This window comes from Silurus meridionalis, chromosome 26, assembly GCF_014805685.1.
Source record: "Silurus meridionalis isolate SWU-2019-XX chromosome 26, ASM1480568v1, whole genome shotgun sequence".
Taxonomy (NCBI): Eukaryota; Metazoa; Chordata; class Actinopteri; order Siluriformes; family Siluridae; genus Silurus; species Silurus meridionalis.
This window is the reverse complement of record NC_060909.1, coordinates 16,783,280-16,797,782: the sequence shown is the minus strand read 5'-3', so window position 1 is coordinate 16,797,782 and position 14,503 is coordinate 16,783,280. Positions and strand designations below refer to the sequence as shown.

The following is a 14,503-nucleotide window of genomic DNA, read 5'->3' as shown; positions in this document are numbered from 1 at the left end:
TTATCTCGATTTGACTTGTGCTGTATTGTTTTGAACCTTTCCACCACTTTTTGTATCACTATCATTGGGAATAATCTTTTACTGAACGCTTTCTTCCGTGCTTTTTTGTCTCCACGAATATTGTTTTTCAAAGGCGCGCTAATTGCTATCTTCTTCACCACTCTGTCATTGTTATGCATGAGGAACATCTTCAAATGGAGCGTGTCTTACAGATAAACCGCCCACACTGCCTTCCTGATTAATAAGTTACTATGTTCTCGCTCGTGCCGCTTGCGCTGGAAACGGGGTCGGGCCTTGGCAAAGGAAAGCGGGGGAGGAGGACCCCCTGCGAACATGGAAATAATGCATTTTACAAACAGATGTGAATTGGGCTTCAATGGACTTGAATCCATTGTAAAGGCATGAGGGCATTAGGACAATCAAAAGATCAATATAATAATATTAATAGTATTATTTTATTCATTTCCCTTCATACGTTGGTCTTGCAATATCACTGAGCACTTGCTTGTCCTCTTCTGAATGTCTTCAGGAAATTCGGATGATGCAAATCGGTCAAATCTGTTGAAGCGGCTGTTGCATCAGGTCCTTCCGGTGCTGAGATTTGAGACGCGTCTCAACTTGTAAATCTTCTATTCGTGTTAAAAAGCAAAAAAAAAAAAAAAAAAAAAAAGAAAAGAAAAGAAAAGAGGAAGATATGTTAATACATTGACTTTCTTTCAGTCTGGTTCACAATAAGTGATTCACTGAATCTCCTGCTCTTTGGAAACACAGTGTTCTTTGCTGTGAAGGAGAACATATTTATAAAGTGTGGCCTCATATTCAAGAGCAGTCAGAAGATTAAAAATTGTTATTAGGTCTGACATCTACTGCTGCCACTGCTTCTTCTGGTTGAATAAACACCGAGACATACAGCATGTACCTCCATGATTAAATCCATCCCATCACTTGGGAGCCTATTAGTTTCTGCATTTTTGCTGTAGCACCCAATTGAATCCAATTACATGGTTATAGCGCTTTTAACAATAAACATTGTTAATGAATTGCATTGATAATGAAGCGTCGCAGGAAATCTTCAAGCAGACACTTTTCGAATTCCTTATCTCTGTATGGCAACAGACCAGCGAGAAAAAGGTTCCTTGTTATTGCTCTTTTTCTACTGGTAAAATTTATACACTATATGGAAAAAGTCTGCAGACACTTGACCACAAGATCCGTGTGTGCTTTTTGAACATCCCATTCCACATTTGTTCCCCATTACCTGTTATAACCACTTTACATACCGGGCATATAGGACAGTACATACAGAAGACTCATGAAAGGATGGAGCGTAGAGCACAACGTCTGGGACCTTCTGATTTCAGACTATCATGGTTACGTTTATATCCTCCGACTAAGATTCGGACTGGCGAGTTTGTGTACGTGAGCAGGTGTAGTTGTCCAGGCACAGGGCTCTAATCGACTCCGGGTCCATAACGAATGATTCATTGAAAGGACGGAATGCTTCAAATAATCTATTCAAATTAAAGACGAAATACAAACAATAAGGTGATGAACTTTAATTAGACATATTTAAGATCAATCTTTTTTACTTATTTAGATTTGAGTTCAAAAATTGGATTCATGTAACAAATTGCAATTCGTTTTAGTAGCTTTTACAGCAGCACATGAAAGACCAACACACAGCATTCCATCACCAACGCCAGTGGATTCAGTAATTGGACCACTGGGTGGGTCACCCCACATAACTGTTTGGAGAAGAGCCATATACGAGGTGGTATCAAAAGGTTTCAAGACTTTGTTTATCTACGTCGCCTCACGATCACCTTCACCTTCCTGCCACTTCTTTAATGTGTCTTGAAAGTCCTCTTTTCCAAGTGTTTGAAGCACCTTCTGAGATTCATGCCGGATCTCCGCAACGGTGTCAAAATTGCTTTGATCCAGCTTTGACCTGGATCCTAATTTTCGGGAAGAGGATGGAGTCAACCAGAGGTGGGAAGTAATACTTCGTTACTGTACTTAAGTAGATTTTTCTGATATATATTTATTGTTAAATCTTTCTTGTCATGAGCCATTTCAATGTTTAAAGTTTTTTTTTTTTTTTTTTATTTTATTTGTGTTTCATATAAGGGATGCTGCCATATGTTGCTATTTTTTAAACAAGGATATACATACACTATAATTCTAAAAGTATTGGGTCACCTGGTCATTAGTACGGTATGTAATTTTTGAGCATTGCATTCCAAATTTAGCCCCAATTTGCTCATATATTTTCCTCCACTCTTCTGGGAAGATGTTCCACTAGATTTTTAAATGTGTTAATGGATATTTGTGTTCTTCAGCTACAAGGGTGTTATGAAAGGCAGGTACATTCATCCCAAAGGTGTTCAGTAGGGATGAGATCAGAGCTCTATAGCAGGCCACTCGAGATCTTCCTCTCCAAAGCATGTAAACCAGATCTACAAGGAGCTCACTTTGTGCACAGGGGCATCACCATGTTGGAACAGGTTTTGGGTTTCCAAGTTCAGGTGAATGCAAACTTTAATTATAGCGCATCTTAAGATGTCCTGCATAATTGAGTGCCTCCAGCTTTGTGGTAACAGTTTGGAAAAGAACCACATATAGCAGGTCATGTCAAACGTCTCTGGGACAGATTTGTCCAATATCACACAGAATTTCACGCATGCTCTTTATTCTTACTTACTATCGACAATGAAATCGAAAAAAAACGTGATAACGCACATGGTCAATGTAGTGCCAGTTTGTCTTTAAACTTTTTGATACCACCTCATATGGCATATGGCAAAAGTCAGGTGCCCCAATATATTTGCCATTCCTACACACACACCCCATAAGCATTCATTAGGTGAAGTTTTCTGTCAGGAGATGTTTCAAAATTTATGAAAGGAGTTTTGATGCTTTGAAGAGTTTGAGCTTCTCGGTTTCTCAGTAGAATGATAAGCTGTAAAGTGTGTGTTTTTTTTTTATGGCTCATTATCTTTGAGAGAGAAAGCAGATGAGTTTGTGAGTGAATGTCTTTGTGTAGATCTTATAAATGCAGGGATAATTAGAGCCAAGTTGATTTTGGCTCACAATCTTAAAAAGGTTTCATTATAAATATCATCATTCTGATGTGTAATAACGCATTTTAAAAGAACGTATATCGTGTGTTTTCATTTTTTTTTTTCCTTTGACAAAAGTACACACATCCTTCACTCAAGTAGAAGTACAGATACTGATGTTTTAAAAGAAGTTCTAACTACACTTTTTTCACTCAAGTTAAAAGTAAATATGTTTGGGTTCTGACATGTACTTAAGCAAAAAGTAGTTATTACTAATACCTGTTTTGGAAACTGGACCTCATGTCAGAGAAATAATAATGACGATTAGGTGATCAGGAATGTCTCTGTTCTCGGTCATGTTTGCATCACTGACTCCCTCTGTCTCATCTACGTTAACCCCATACTTGCTTCGGCTCCAGTCGCGTCCCACCTCATGAAGATTATGGACCTTTAAAGAACATCCCGAACCATCTAGAGACGTACCAGCGCTTTTTGGAATACACTTTATGTGGAGTTTGGACATTAGACCTCTTTGAGTGTTTAAAGGCTCTGGCATGGAGAAGCTGGTGTTGGATCTATGATGATCTTAAATGAGCTATTTTATGAGTTGCTCAGTAGCTCCTGGTTCCATAACATCAACCGACTGTACTGACTGTACTACTAGAACATTACTAATAATCTTACATTGACAAGATTTATAATCACTCTCTTGATATCAGCCAAATGTGGATGGGTTTCCCTTTTGAGTCTGGTTCCTCTCAAGGTTTCTTCCTCATAACATCTAAGGGAGTTTTTTTTCATTGCTCCAGTCGCCCCCAGGTTGCTCCTCAGGGATAAATACACATCATTCACCTTAATTCTTAAACTCTGTAAAGCTGCTTTGAGACAATGTCCACTGTAAAAAGCGCTATAGAAATAAACTTGACTAGATTGAAAAAGCAATGACTGGAAATTGATTAGACATTGATGACGTCACCAAATAGATTAAAAGTGTCTGGATCGAAAATATAAGAAGTAGAGAGTACAGATATTTGTGTAAAAAAAAATGTAATGGGTGAAAGTAAAAAGTTAAAAAAATAAATAGTGAAGTACTGACACCAGAAAAATGTACGTAAGTACAGTAACAAAGCATTTGTACTTCATTACTTCCCACCTCTGCAGTCAAGCTTCACTTGTTGGCAGGCTTTAAATCACCAGGCGTCTCATTCGGACTTCAATGACGTCGGATCCTCTGTTGTATTTTCTTCTTTGTGAATTTTAGTGGTAACGAATAACACGACTACAGAGAGCAGGGAACAGAAGGTCTTGAGGATATAATGGAAAGGATGGATCCAAGATAATCGGAGTCCACAGCTTGAATTATCATGCCTGTCCATCTCAGTCTTTGTTCACAGTGCATTTGCAGTGGCAGGAGTGAAGCGGCGAGGGGGCTTTTTTGTGTATTGAACATGCCCTGAAAGGACCCTGTGACTGACAAGCGCAAATCTCAGAGGGGAAAAAAATAACGGATACCCAAACACAGTTAAGGCATGCGAGATCAAATCGTTCATGGAGTGAGTGGCATTTTTATGAAAATCTGGGGAATTTAGAGAAAGTGAATTACCTGCATTTCACTAGCAGACTAGACTTCATGGGGTTGAAAAAAAATGAGTATTAAAATAATATTCTAGGGATATGTTGGCTTCTGAAACAGCCTCAGCCTGTCAACCCCTACACTTGGGATAAATCAGCTGAGTGGCAGGACTTCTTAAAACCAGGTTTGAAGTGGAAAGGCTTTCCACAATGGTGAAGGCTTTTGGAGGAACTAACTTCAGATTGGGATGGTCAACAAGGGGTCCAGTTATAAAGGAATAAAGGACACAAATGATTAAAATATATAATTATCAAGTGTTAAAGTGCTTATCGATCCTTGTCTGAATATGTCTCTTGGCATGGGTGTGTCTATAGAGGGTGATAGAATTGGGAAGTTATATAAACATCCATTAATACATCTACAGTACATCTATTCATATCTATCCATCCATGTCCATCCATACCTATTTAACTACCCAATTCAATGAGCCCCTCCTTACTTTTTAAATACAACCTGCTTGAAACATGTTTAAACAAAGTTTGTTAAAAAAAAAAAAAAAAAAGGTAAAGATTGTTGGTTTTCTCAGATTCAGTAGTGTCAGTATTATCTGTTTTCAACAATCAAGTAAACAAACACGCAAAAGGTTAAGCAATACTTAAAAGAATAGACAAGCTAAGAGTCAGGTGATCATAAAAACTATATACTAGACAGGGCTGGAAGGATAATGATAAGCAGGCAAAGCTGAAGGCAAACGATGCGAAGAACAAATGCTTTTAATGATCCCAGGCACAGTGCTGGAGTTTAAATGGTTGTTCAGTTTGTCAAAAGCTGGTGAAAATTACTTGCCTTACTACTGTGCAACATCCAATTATCCAATGATGCCTGTTGCAGGTACAAATGGTGTACTAGCTGCACATCATGAGTTTTATCACAGGCAGAAAAATAATCTATCTAGTCTTGTACCAGGAGACCCCTCTGCTAAATTGGGGCCATTTTGTGTGCTTTTTGGTGTAATCTGCCATGCCGGAGGTTTTTCATGGATTGAAAGCTCAAATTGTGACAATTGGAAATTGATGGGAGATGTGTTTTTGTTTGAATTTTTAAGCTAGAAGCAGTATTGGTCATTGCCTTATTGCCACAGAGCCATAATGCGGCACCGAAAGACCCCGTTCATCAATCTATAGCCAGTAATCCATCTGTTTTTCATTAATCCATCCATAACAACCATCTATGTCCATAGACATCCGTCAATCGGTATCAATCTCACTAAACAGGATCCCAGATGTTTCTGCATGACTAAAAACCCAAAAACTGGTGTGAAATAATTAATGCATTGGCCATGGCAATATTTCCCCCAATTTATAATTCTTCGAATATATAATAACACTTTTCAGCGCTATTCAAATCTAAGCTATACACTTGTTGTAGAGTGCCAACAGCACAAAATGCCAAGGCAATGTCATCCAGTGGAGCGGAAATTCTTTGCTGTTTAGTCTAACTACATTTCATCATCTTGATTCAGACCCCATGTTTGACCAGTAGGGCACAAGTAGGGTATCTGTGTCACAGATACATTTCTGCACAATGAAATTCTTTTCTTCACATATACAAACTTGCTAGCTGGGTCAGAGCAAAAGATCAACCATGATACCTTGGTCTTGAAGTTTAAGGGCCTGGCTTGAAGGTAGCAGCTTAGTGTTAGCAGCTTGAAAGCCCAAACTTCTGATCAGTAACCCAAAGCCTTTAACAGTTAAGCTCTTGGTTTTTGGCGTACCCCCTTAGCTGGTATACACCTAATTAAGTTTAAAATTCTTTGAAGTTTGGGGTGGGCCTATTTGACATGTAACCACTTTGTCAATGTGTCTAGTAATCCAATTGCGGTCTGGTTTGTAGGTAACCATGGCTTTGCCTTTGATGACCTATAGCTTGTATCCCATGACATAATAGTTTAGGGGACTTTTTATCATGGCCAACAAATGGCTGTTGCATGGAAGAATACCTCAGGAACATATTTGACAAAGAATATATACAGAATTCAGTGGTATATACTGGACTATACTATAAATAAATATCTTTTTTAAATGGGACTGCCCCACCATCCTGCAGCATCCAATGATCCAATAAAACAGGTACAAATAGTGGCCTAGTGGCTCATTAGTTTAATGACTGGCAGTAAAGCATCAAACCGGTCTTGAACAAGGGGAACCTTTTACTAATAAGTACTCCGAAATACCTCATGTGATCTGGAATAGCAGTCTGGATTAGGAAGCGGCTTCTGAGGTCTTGATTAGTCTTCAGTCACCCTGATTAGTCTGCATTAAACACAAACATGCTGTACGTCCTCACTTTTTTATTTGATTTTTTTTGCAATAATGGCAAACTGCAGAGCTAAATTTGTACCTGTGTGGGCTGTGCAGGCAACCACGTCTGAAATCTTCACTTAACCCGAGCGCATCTTTCTGTAGTCTTGCCGTCTGAAGGTAAGTCATTTGCGTAAATGTCATATGATGATAGATCGGTCTGCGCAAGCTAAATATGTAAGCATTTGACTACTGTATATCTCAATACTGTGTATGTAAAATGTATAAAAAGAATATATAGAAAATATATTGGGAATGTTGGATATTAAATGCATTCTGTATGCTAAATATAACAAATTCTTGTTAGGGAGCCATGATACAGAGCAACAGGAGCAGAGAGGGTTAAGGGCTTTGCTCAAGAGCTCAACAGTGGCAGTTTGGCAGTGGCAGTAACCTAGAGCCATAACCACTGAGCCACTACTGGCCGAGAAGAAACTTTCATGATTGAGTCAGGTTAGAAAGGCAGTTGGTGGTCTAAGATTAACCTCAAGGTGGTGTCCAGTACGAGTTGGTGAGATCCAAGTTGTCCACCGTCCAATTTGGAAAGTGTGTATGCTTAGTGATTAGCATTAGCGGCACTTTCTCTAGGCTTCTGTTTTTACCACGTCGCTCTCATTGTTTTTCGGCCCATAATTGGGAACTTAGTAGTTCTGGATAAAAAAGAGACCCAAGACAGACATATGCTCAGCTCAGATACCAGTGGAAATAATGTGAAATGATTCCCTCTTTTTTTCCAGAAACAGGAAGCGTCAAATCCAATTTTGTGGCGAAAGCAAATGACAATAGTGTCTGCTAGTGTATGTTACAATGTCCCATAGACACGCTGGAGAAAAGTTGTATTAGAACATTTTTATACATGTTAAATATGTAAGTTGGTGTATTTCCAAGTATCAGAAAAACCACAGGGACTTTACTTCCTTGGTGATTGCTAATCTGAGGAGGCGTCATCAGTTCAGCTGAGTGGTGTGCAATTACATTAGCATTTTCAAAAAGTGGAATCATATTAAGAAACCACTTTTAATTCGCACCTGTGATATGGGGGTTCTTTAGAGCACAACACAGCAATTTTAGGTACGTAGGTGTGAATGTATAGAGTAAAAAAATAAATAAGGAAAATGGTTTGTTCCAGCTTTAATAAATTAGGCATAGGCTATAGACATGAGTAGCTGAAGTGTGGGTCAATTCTGAGACTCAAACAACACCGACACTATCAGTGAACCAGATCCAAAGCCAAACTTGAACAGTTTCATGAAAATTCAATGCACAAATGTAATTGCCAGAAATAAAACACTCAAGAAAAGATGCAAGAGGTTAACTGAAGTGTAAAATTCTTCGGCTCTGGGGGGAATGAGGAGAAAGTAGGCAGGCTTCGACAACTCCAGAAAAACTCCTTATGTTCCTCCCCTTTTTGGTTTAATATTTTAAAAAAAGAAGGCTTTCAGCATCTCTCCCTTTCTCTCACTTTCGGTTGCTCTTCTCCTTCCTGAAATGCAGAACAACCCAACTCGGGTGAGGGATCCTTACCACTCAGCTCACTCAAAGTGTCCGAAATGTCGATTAATGATGCAAATTTTCGAATTAAAAAGGTAAACCTACGGATTTGACCCTGGAAGACAATTGATGGGAAAAAAATATTGATACATTTAGTGAGAAAATAGTGTAAAAATTAAATGCACTCCTTACAGATTTAAATTGTAGAATAGTAAGGTGTTAGAAAGGATTCCTATTTAGTTGTAATTCCATGCTTCACCACTAGATATACAGTTTACCAAGCAATGACAAGCTACCCGTGACATCACAGTACACCGTCCTCCACCAAGAGTATAAAAGGCCAGAACACGGAGCCGCTGCATGCATTCTGCATCACGCAACCTACTGAACAGCAGCAAGCAGAAGACAGCAAGAATCACCTTATATACAATCAATTCTATACCCAGTAAAGTAGAGTGTTCTGAATCCTGTATCGTGTTTTTACTGACGCGCTGGGGCGAGTACAATCCATTTTTGCCCTTTTTGCATGCACACAACACATGCAATTATTCATTGTTTGGGGTGTTTGGGGCAACAACACAGCCAGAAGCATCACCCTTCATGATAGAGCTGGAGTTAGACTTTGGCCTGAAGGAAAGCAGCAAATAGAAGGCTTTCGCATTGTAAAGTGTAAAGGAGTTTGCGATCGAGCTTTAAAAGCATATTGAAGCGATGACACAAGAACCCACTTACAGAAATGCCATCACATGGAAATTAATTTCTTTGATCATATACAGTTGTATGTCTATCCTAGTTCAATTGAATTGAAAATTTCCACATTCCACAAAGACACAATTGTGGGGCTTTAAATTTGTGGTAACAGTTTGGAGAAGATCCACATATGCCTTTAAAGGTCAGGTGTTCAAATACTTTTGCACATATCGAGCCTGTTAGAATCACGGTATGATTTGCAGGAACCTGTTATTGGCGAGGGAACATACAGCTGGAGTTCTTGTCATCATTAGAGGCAGGGTTGAGGGAGGATTTGGCAACCAGACAGAAATTCTGTCTGAACCAAATTGAATGATTGTACAATGTATTTATAACCTTTTTTAATTTTTTTTTTTAATTGACGTACGTGATTATCAGTGGTACGAAAACTGGACCAAATACCGTATTTCTTTTCAGACAAGCTGATCATTGACCATCACGTCGGGGTGATTGCACACCCCAAGATGTGAACTGATATTTGTGCCAATATCTTTTTAGTCCCATTAATTTACACAACATTTCTCATGAGATGCAGCAGTAATGATCATGAAGAAGAAGCAGAAGGCACATGTCAATGTAATAAACGGTGAAAAAGTGGAATGTTTACATGATCATCTTTATACCCCAAAATGGCTTTAAGGAGGTTTCTGACTAGCAAGGGTTTCAGAAAATGCACAAAGCTATAAATAAATCGCAATGGGAATCCTCTATCACCACACAACCCCTACTATACTACTCCCCATTTCCAAACACCAGTGGTGAACCTCCAGGGCCAACAAGTCTTTCTCTGCTGGCCTAAAATCAGAATCACTAGCTTATGTTTTAATATATTTTTACCCATAAACATATCAAATTCTTCCCAATAGTCAATGGTTCTTTTTTTAATGACCCATATTTACTTTAGTGTTTACTTTCCTGGATTTGGACAAAAAAAACCTAATTTAAAATCCCTAGGAAAACCATAATGCACGGCAAAACTGCACAAAACATTTAGAGCTAGAGATGATGTTTGCGGGCTGTGGCTGCAGTGAAAGGAGACTTGTTGAATCGTGTTCATTGCGTTTCTTGGTTTCACAATGCCCTTCAATCTCACTGGGATTCTCTAAACATGGATGGTTTCTAAAGCCATGTCGTCATAATGACGGTGTGGACCGAATTCGGATAAGACGCTGTTGAAGATCTAGGTGGGAAATGCCTGACCTGCCAGACCCTAACGCAATATCCTCCCTCCTCATGAAAAGAGAGAATGGCTCAGGGTCGAATCCCACTGGTTTTTTGAGCACCAACAATCCTGCATTTCCACTTGGGTTTTTATTCGAGTATACCAACAGTTTATGGGATGGTTGCTGTACATACAGTGTGTGGTGCAACATTCAAAAATATCAACCCTAAATTTGTTGACTACAGTGGTTCTTAGGAAGGTCCATTCAAATTGCTCTGTATTATAAAATACATTTATACAAATAAAATGTAACCACATGGTCAAAGGTATAGGAACAGTCGACATTTTGTGGTTCTTCTCCAAACAATTGTGTAGGTCATGGACTGTCTTTAGAAAAAAACTTTCTTTCGGCTTCTCCCATTAGGGGTCGCCACAGCGGATCATCCGCAAGTTTGATTTGGCACATGTTTTTACGCTGGATGCCCTCCCTAACGCAACCCTCCCCATTTATCCGGGCTTGGGACCGGCACTAAGGTTTATGCAACCCTAATGGCTGGGGTTGGTTCCCTGACCGGGTAATAAACCCGGGCCGCAGCGGTGAGAGCGCCGCATCCTAACCACTAGACCACCAAATGGTAGCATTAAATAATCCCTTCACTTGAACTTGGACACCCAAACCTGTTCCCTGTACAATCAGCCAGCTTCATGAACATATAGATTACATGGATTGGAGTGGAAGATCTTGAGTAACCTGCTATAGAGCTCTAATCTCAACCTTATTGAACGTGATCCGTTGGACCGTTGACCGCACCCCAGGCGGTCAACCTTACTTCACCTACATCAGTGCTTCATTTTACTAACGCCCCCTTGTGGATGATGCCAAATCTCCGAAAGCACACGCTATTGCAACATCATTTAAGAAAAAAGGATATGTGGAAGTTACTATAAAAATCACGTACGAATCTTAGGGTGTCTGAAACCATTGCTGTCGTTATAACGCATATATATAAAACGAATGATCTTTGCTAGGAAGTGATGGAACAGTATCATATGAATGATGCATAAGGAGATAATGTTTGCACATTTGCTTGATTGATGGTTGATTGCTATAAAAAAAAAAAAAAAGGTCCCAGGTGCTCTATTTTCCACGCAGTGTGTTCAATTACTGTACGTTTAGTCTTCCTTCACGTTAAAACCATGCCCACGTCCCTCTCTCTTTTGTAAAAGGTTAGATGTGTGGCAGAGAACAATTTCGGGTTAATCCTTTGACCCGTTTTTTTTTTATTGCAGATGAATCACTGCAAGCGTTCGTTCCGTTTTAAAATAACTTTAATATCCTGGATATCACTGGAATGAATTAGTTGAGTAGTTCGACTTGACTATTTGTTTCTTACTGACATTTAAAGAGTTCAACAGGAAATATTACCAGAGTTTCAAACATAATATTTACTATACTCTGTCGAGCTTTGCACAGACCACTAAACCCCTAGATGTTTGGAACGGCATTACAGAATGTGCATAAGACTCACTTCAATGTAAATGTCAAACGAAATCAAAGTTTCAATAACAACACATACACGTGATATGGATCAACAAAAGTATTGGGACACCTGACATTTCCAGCCATATGTGCTTCTTCCTCACACTGTCAGAGGCACACAATTGTATGGGATTTCTTTGGATGCATGAACTTTTCCTTTTACTTGGACTAGGAGACTGAAACCTAATCCAGCATGACAATGTCCCTGTGCACAAAGAGAGCTCCATGGGGTACATCTTGAGTGGCCTGCCATAGAGTTCTGGCCTCAACCCTGCTGAACACCAACAGGATAAATTGAAACACTGATCGCTTCAGGCCTCCTCACCTCATCTACATCAGTACTGGACTTAACTAAAGCCTTTTTTGCTGAATGAGCAAAAATGTCCTCAAGCACACTCCAAAATCTAGTGGAACATGTTCCCAGAAGAGTGAAAGATATTATTACAGCAAATGGGACCTAAACGTTGACCAGGATGTTAAAAAAATGTGTACCAATCTTACAATGTTACTGCTCTCTCTTTCCCTCATTTGCTTTTCTAAAATCTTGATGTAACTTAACTTTAAATTAATTATCAGGAAAGAGCCAAGGTAAAGGTTTGGGAAGCCATTCGGTCATCAATTATTCAAAAGCAGATGATTTTGCTGCACTTTATTTATTTTTTTTCTCTACTGAATTATATGTTTTATTTTTTTCAGGAGAGGGTCTGCAATAGGACACTTGATTGACAGGGATTTCATCAATTAAAAAATAAAAAGAATCAATAAATAAAATAACATGCAAGTTAAATAACAGACCGACACCCACAAACAGACTGATCAAAAGCAGGAAGTAAAAAAAAAAAATTTCTTAGGGGAAAAATTTAACTGTTTCCCAGGAAACACACTTTCCTCCTGTAATTGTGTTTTGTCCTTTGTTTTGTGCTTTTTTATATATTTTTAGTACAGACCATGAAACAAAACAGAGCTGTGCATCCAATTAACGGTAGTCTAATGCCTTCCCCTGTGTACGTGTAGAACGAGTGTGTACAGTATTAATGGTGCGAGAACATCAGTATATAGCTTGACCTGGCTGTTGTCAAGGTGGTGACTAAAAATCCATGAAGCTTGAAGAAAAAAAAATGGGTTGACACTTTTCAAGGGGTAAATCTGGCACACTGGCATGAGGAAAAGAGTTTGATGAAAGTGTCCCCTAACTCGTTGTTTACTCCTGAGATTCTTTTGCACGATTATTGAAATGGACGCCAGTCGACGGAGGAATGAATCCTGATAATTGTGGGTTCAGCGGCTCATATTTTAAAATCAGTTTGAAATATTTTGTGCGTTTCTATTTGTTTGCATTGGTGCGATTTAGTGAGAAGGAAAAGGAGGTGGTACTGCAGTGGCTATGGCTCTGGGTTACTGATTTGAAAGCTGCTTGTGTTGGGCCAAATCTCTTAACCCTCTCTGCTCCAGGACCACTGCATCATGACTCTCCTCAGACCCCAACTCGCTAACAAGCTGGAGTATGCGAAGAAAGAATTTTTATATAGTTGTGACTAGTAAAATACCTTCCGTTTTACTCTCTAATGTATAATTGGTGAATAAAACATGTGGAATGTGTTTAGTGTTAGGATTAAATGGGAATTCACAACCAGACCCGTTTCCCTCGTCCCTCACCATCCTGCCACTGGTTTGATAACTGACTGACTGCTTGTTTAATATCCCTGATTAGTTTACCTCTGTTCCCTTTAAATCTGACAGTTTCTGACAAGGAAGTACGTCCCAGAGCATGATGCTGCCACCACCATATTTCACTGTATTCCACCCCTTCAGTGTAGTACTAAAGTAAGTACTTAATATTTGATAAAACAAGTGTTTTAAGGCTGTTTGGGTGTCATATCAGCTTTGCCCACTGTTTGGGACTGATTATTCAAGCATATTTGCTCCAATCCGATCTGGTTGTTTATATATTGCTAGTTGACTAATTTTAGGCAGCGCCAGTAGGATTCAGATTTGGACTTTGACCTAGCCACCTTTTTTGTTTTTGTTTTCAACCACTATTTTATACCTTTGTCTTTAAAAACTGCTATTCTGCTTTTTTTTTTTTTTTTTAGCAAACTGAAGCAGGTTCTCTTGTAATACTGTACCATTCTGTGATTGGTTAGTTACCCGACTGTGTTCACTCGTTTTGTGTTACTTCTTAAATTAGTTTGTTTGCGTTTTCTTTGAAGCTGACAGGTTTTGAGCGGGAAATGTGTCCCTAGAGCATAGTGCTGCTGCCGGTATATTTCACTCTAGGAATTGCGTGAATTGAAACATGGCCTGTCGTTGAGTTTCTGTTACTTTGAAGCCTGTCTAAAAATAGTTTTTCAAGTTCACACATATTGAGTGGGTCAGACTCATGGACCATGGTTTTCTTCGACAGTTTCAGTCTTGTTTTTTTTTTTTTTTTTTTTTATCGGTATCTTCTTTGTAGATATCATACAAATTGAATCAGCCCATATTCTATATCTCCTTCTTCCTCCAGGCTTTGATCATCACCTGTTTCTTTAGGCTCCCCCAAATGGATATCCTGGTTAGATAGGTGTG

At 39.0% G+C, this 14,503-nt stretch overlaps 1 long non-coding RNA gene across 1 annotated transcript in view; it reads right to left on the bottom strand.

Moving 5' to 3' along the window:
• Positions 1-436: 436 nt before the first annotated feature.
• Positions 437-14,503, bottom strand: part of LOC124379595 — a 62,368-nt gene continuing 48,301 nt past the window's right edge. The window contains exon 2 of the long non-coding RNA XR_006924460.1: positions 437-629. This is a non-coding gene — a long non-coding RNA (uncharacterized LOC124379595). The remainder of the gene's footprint in view (positions 630-14,503) is intronic.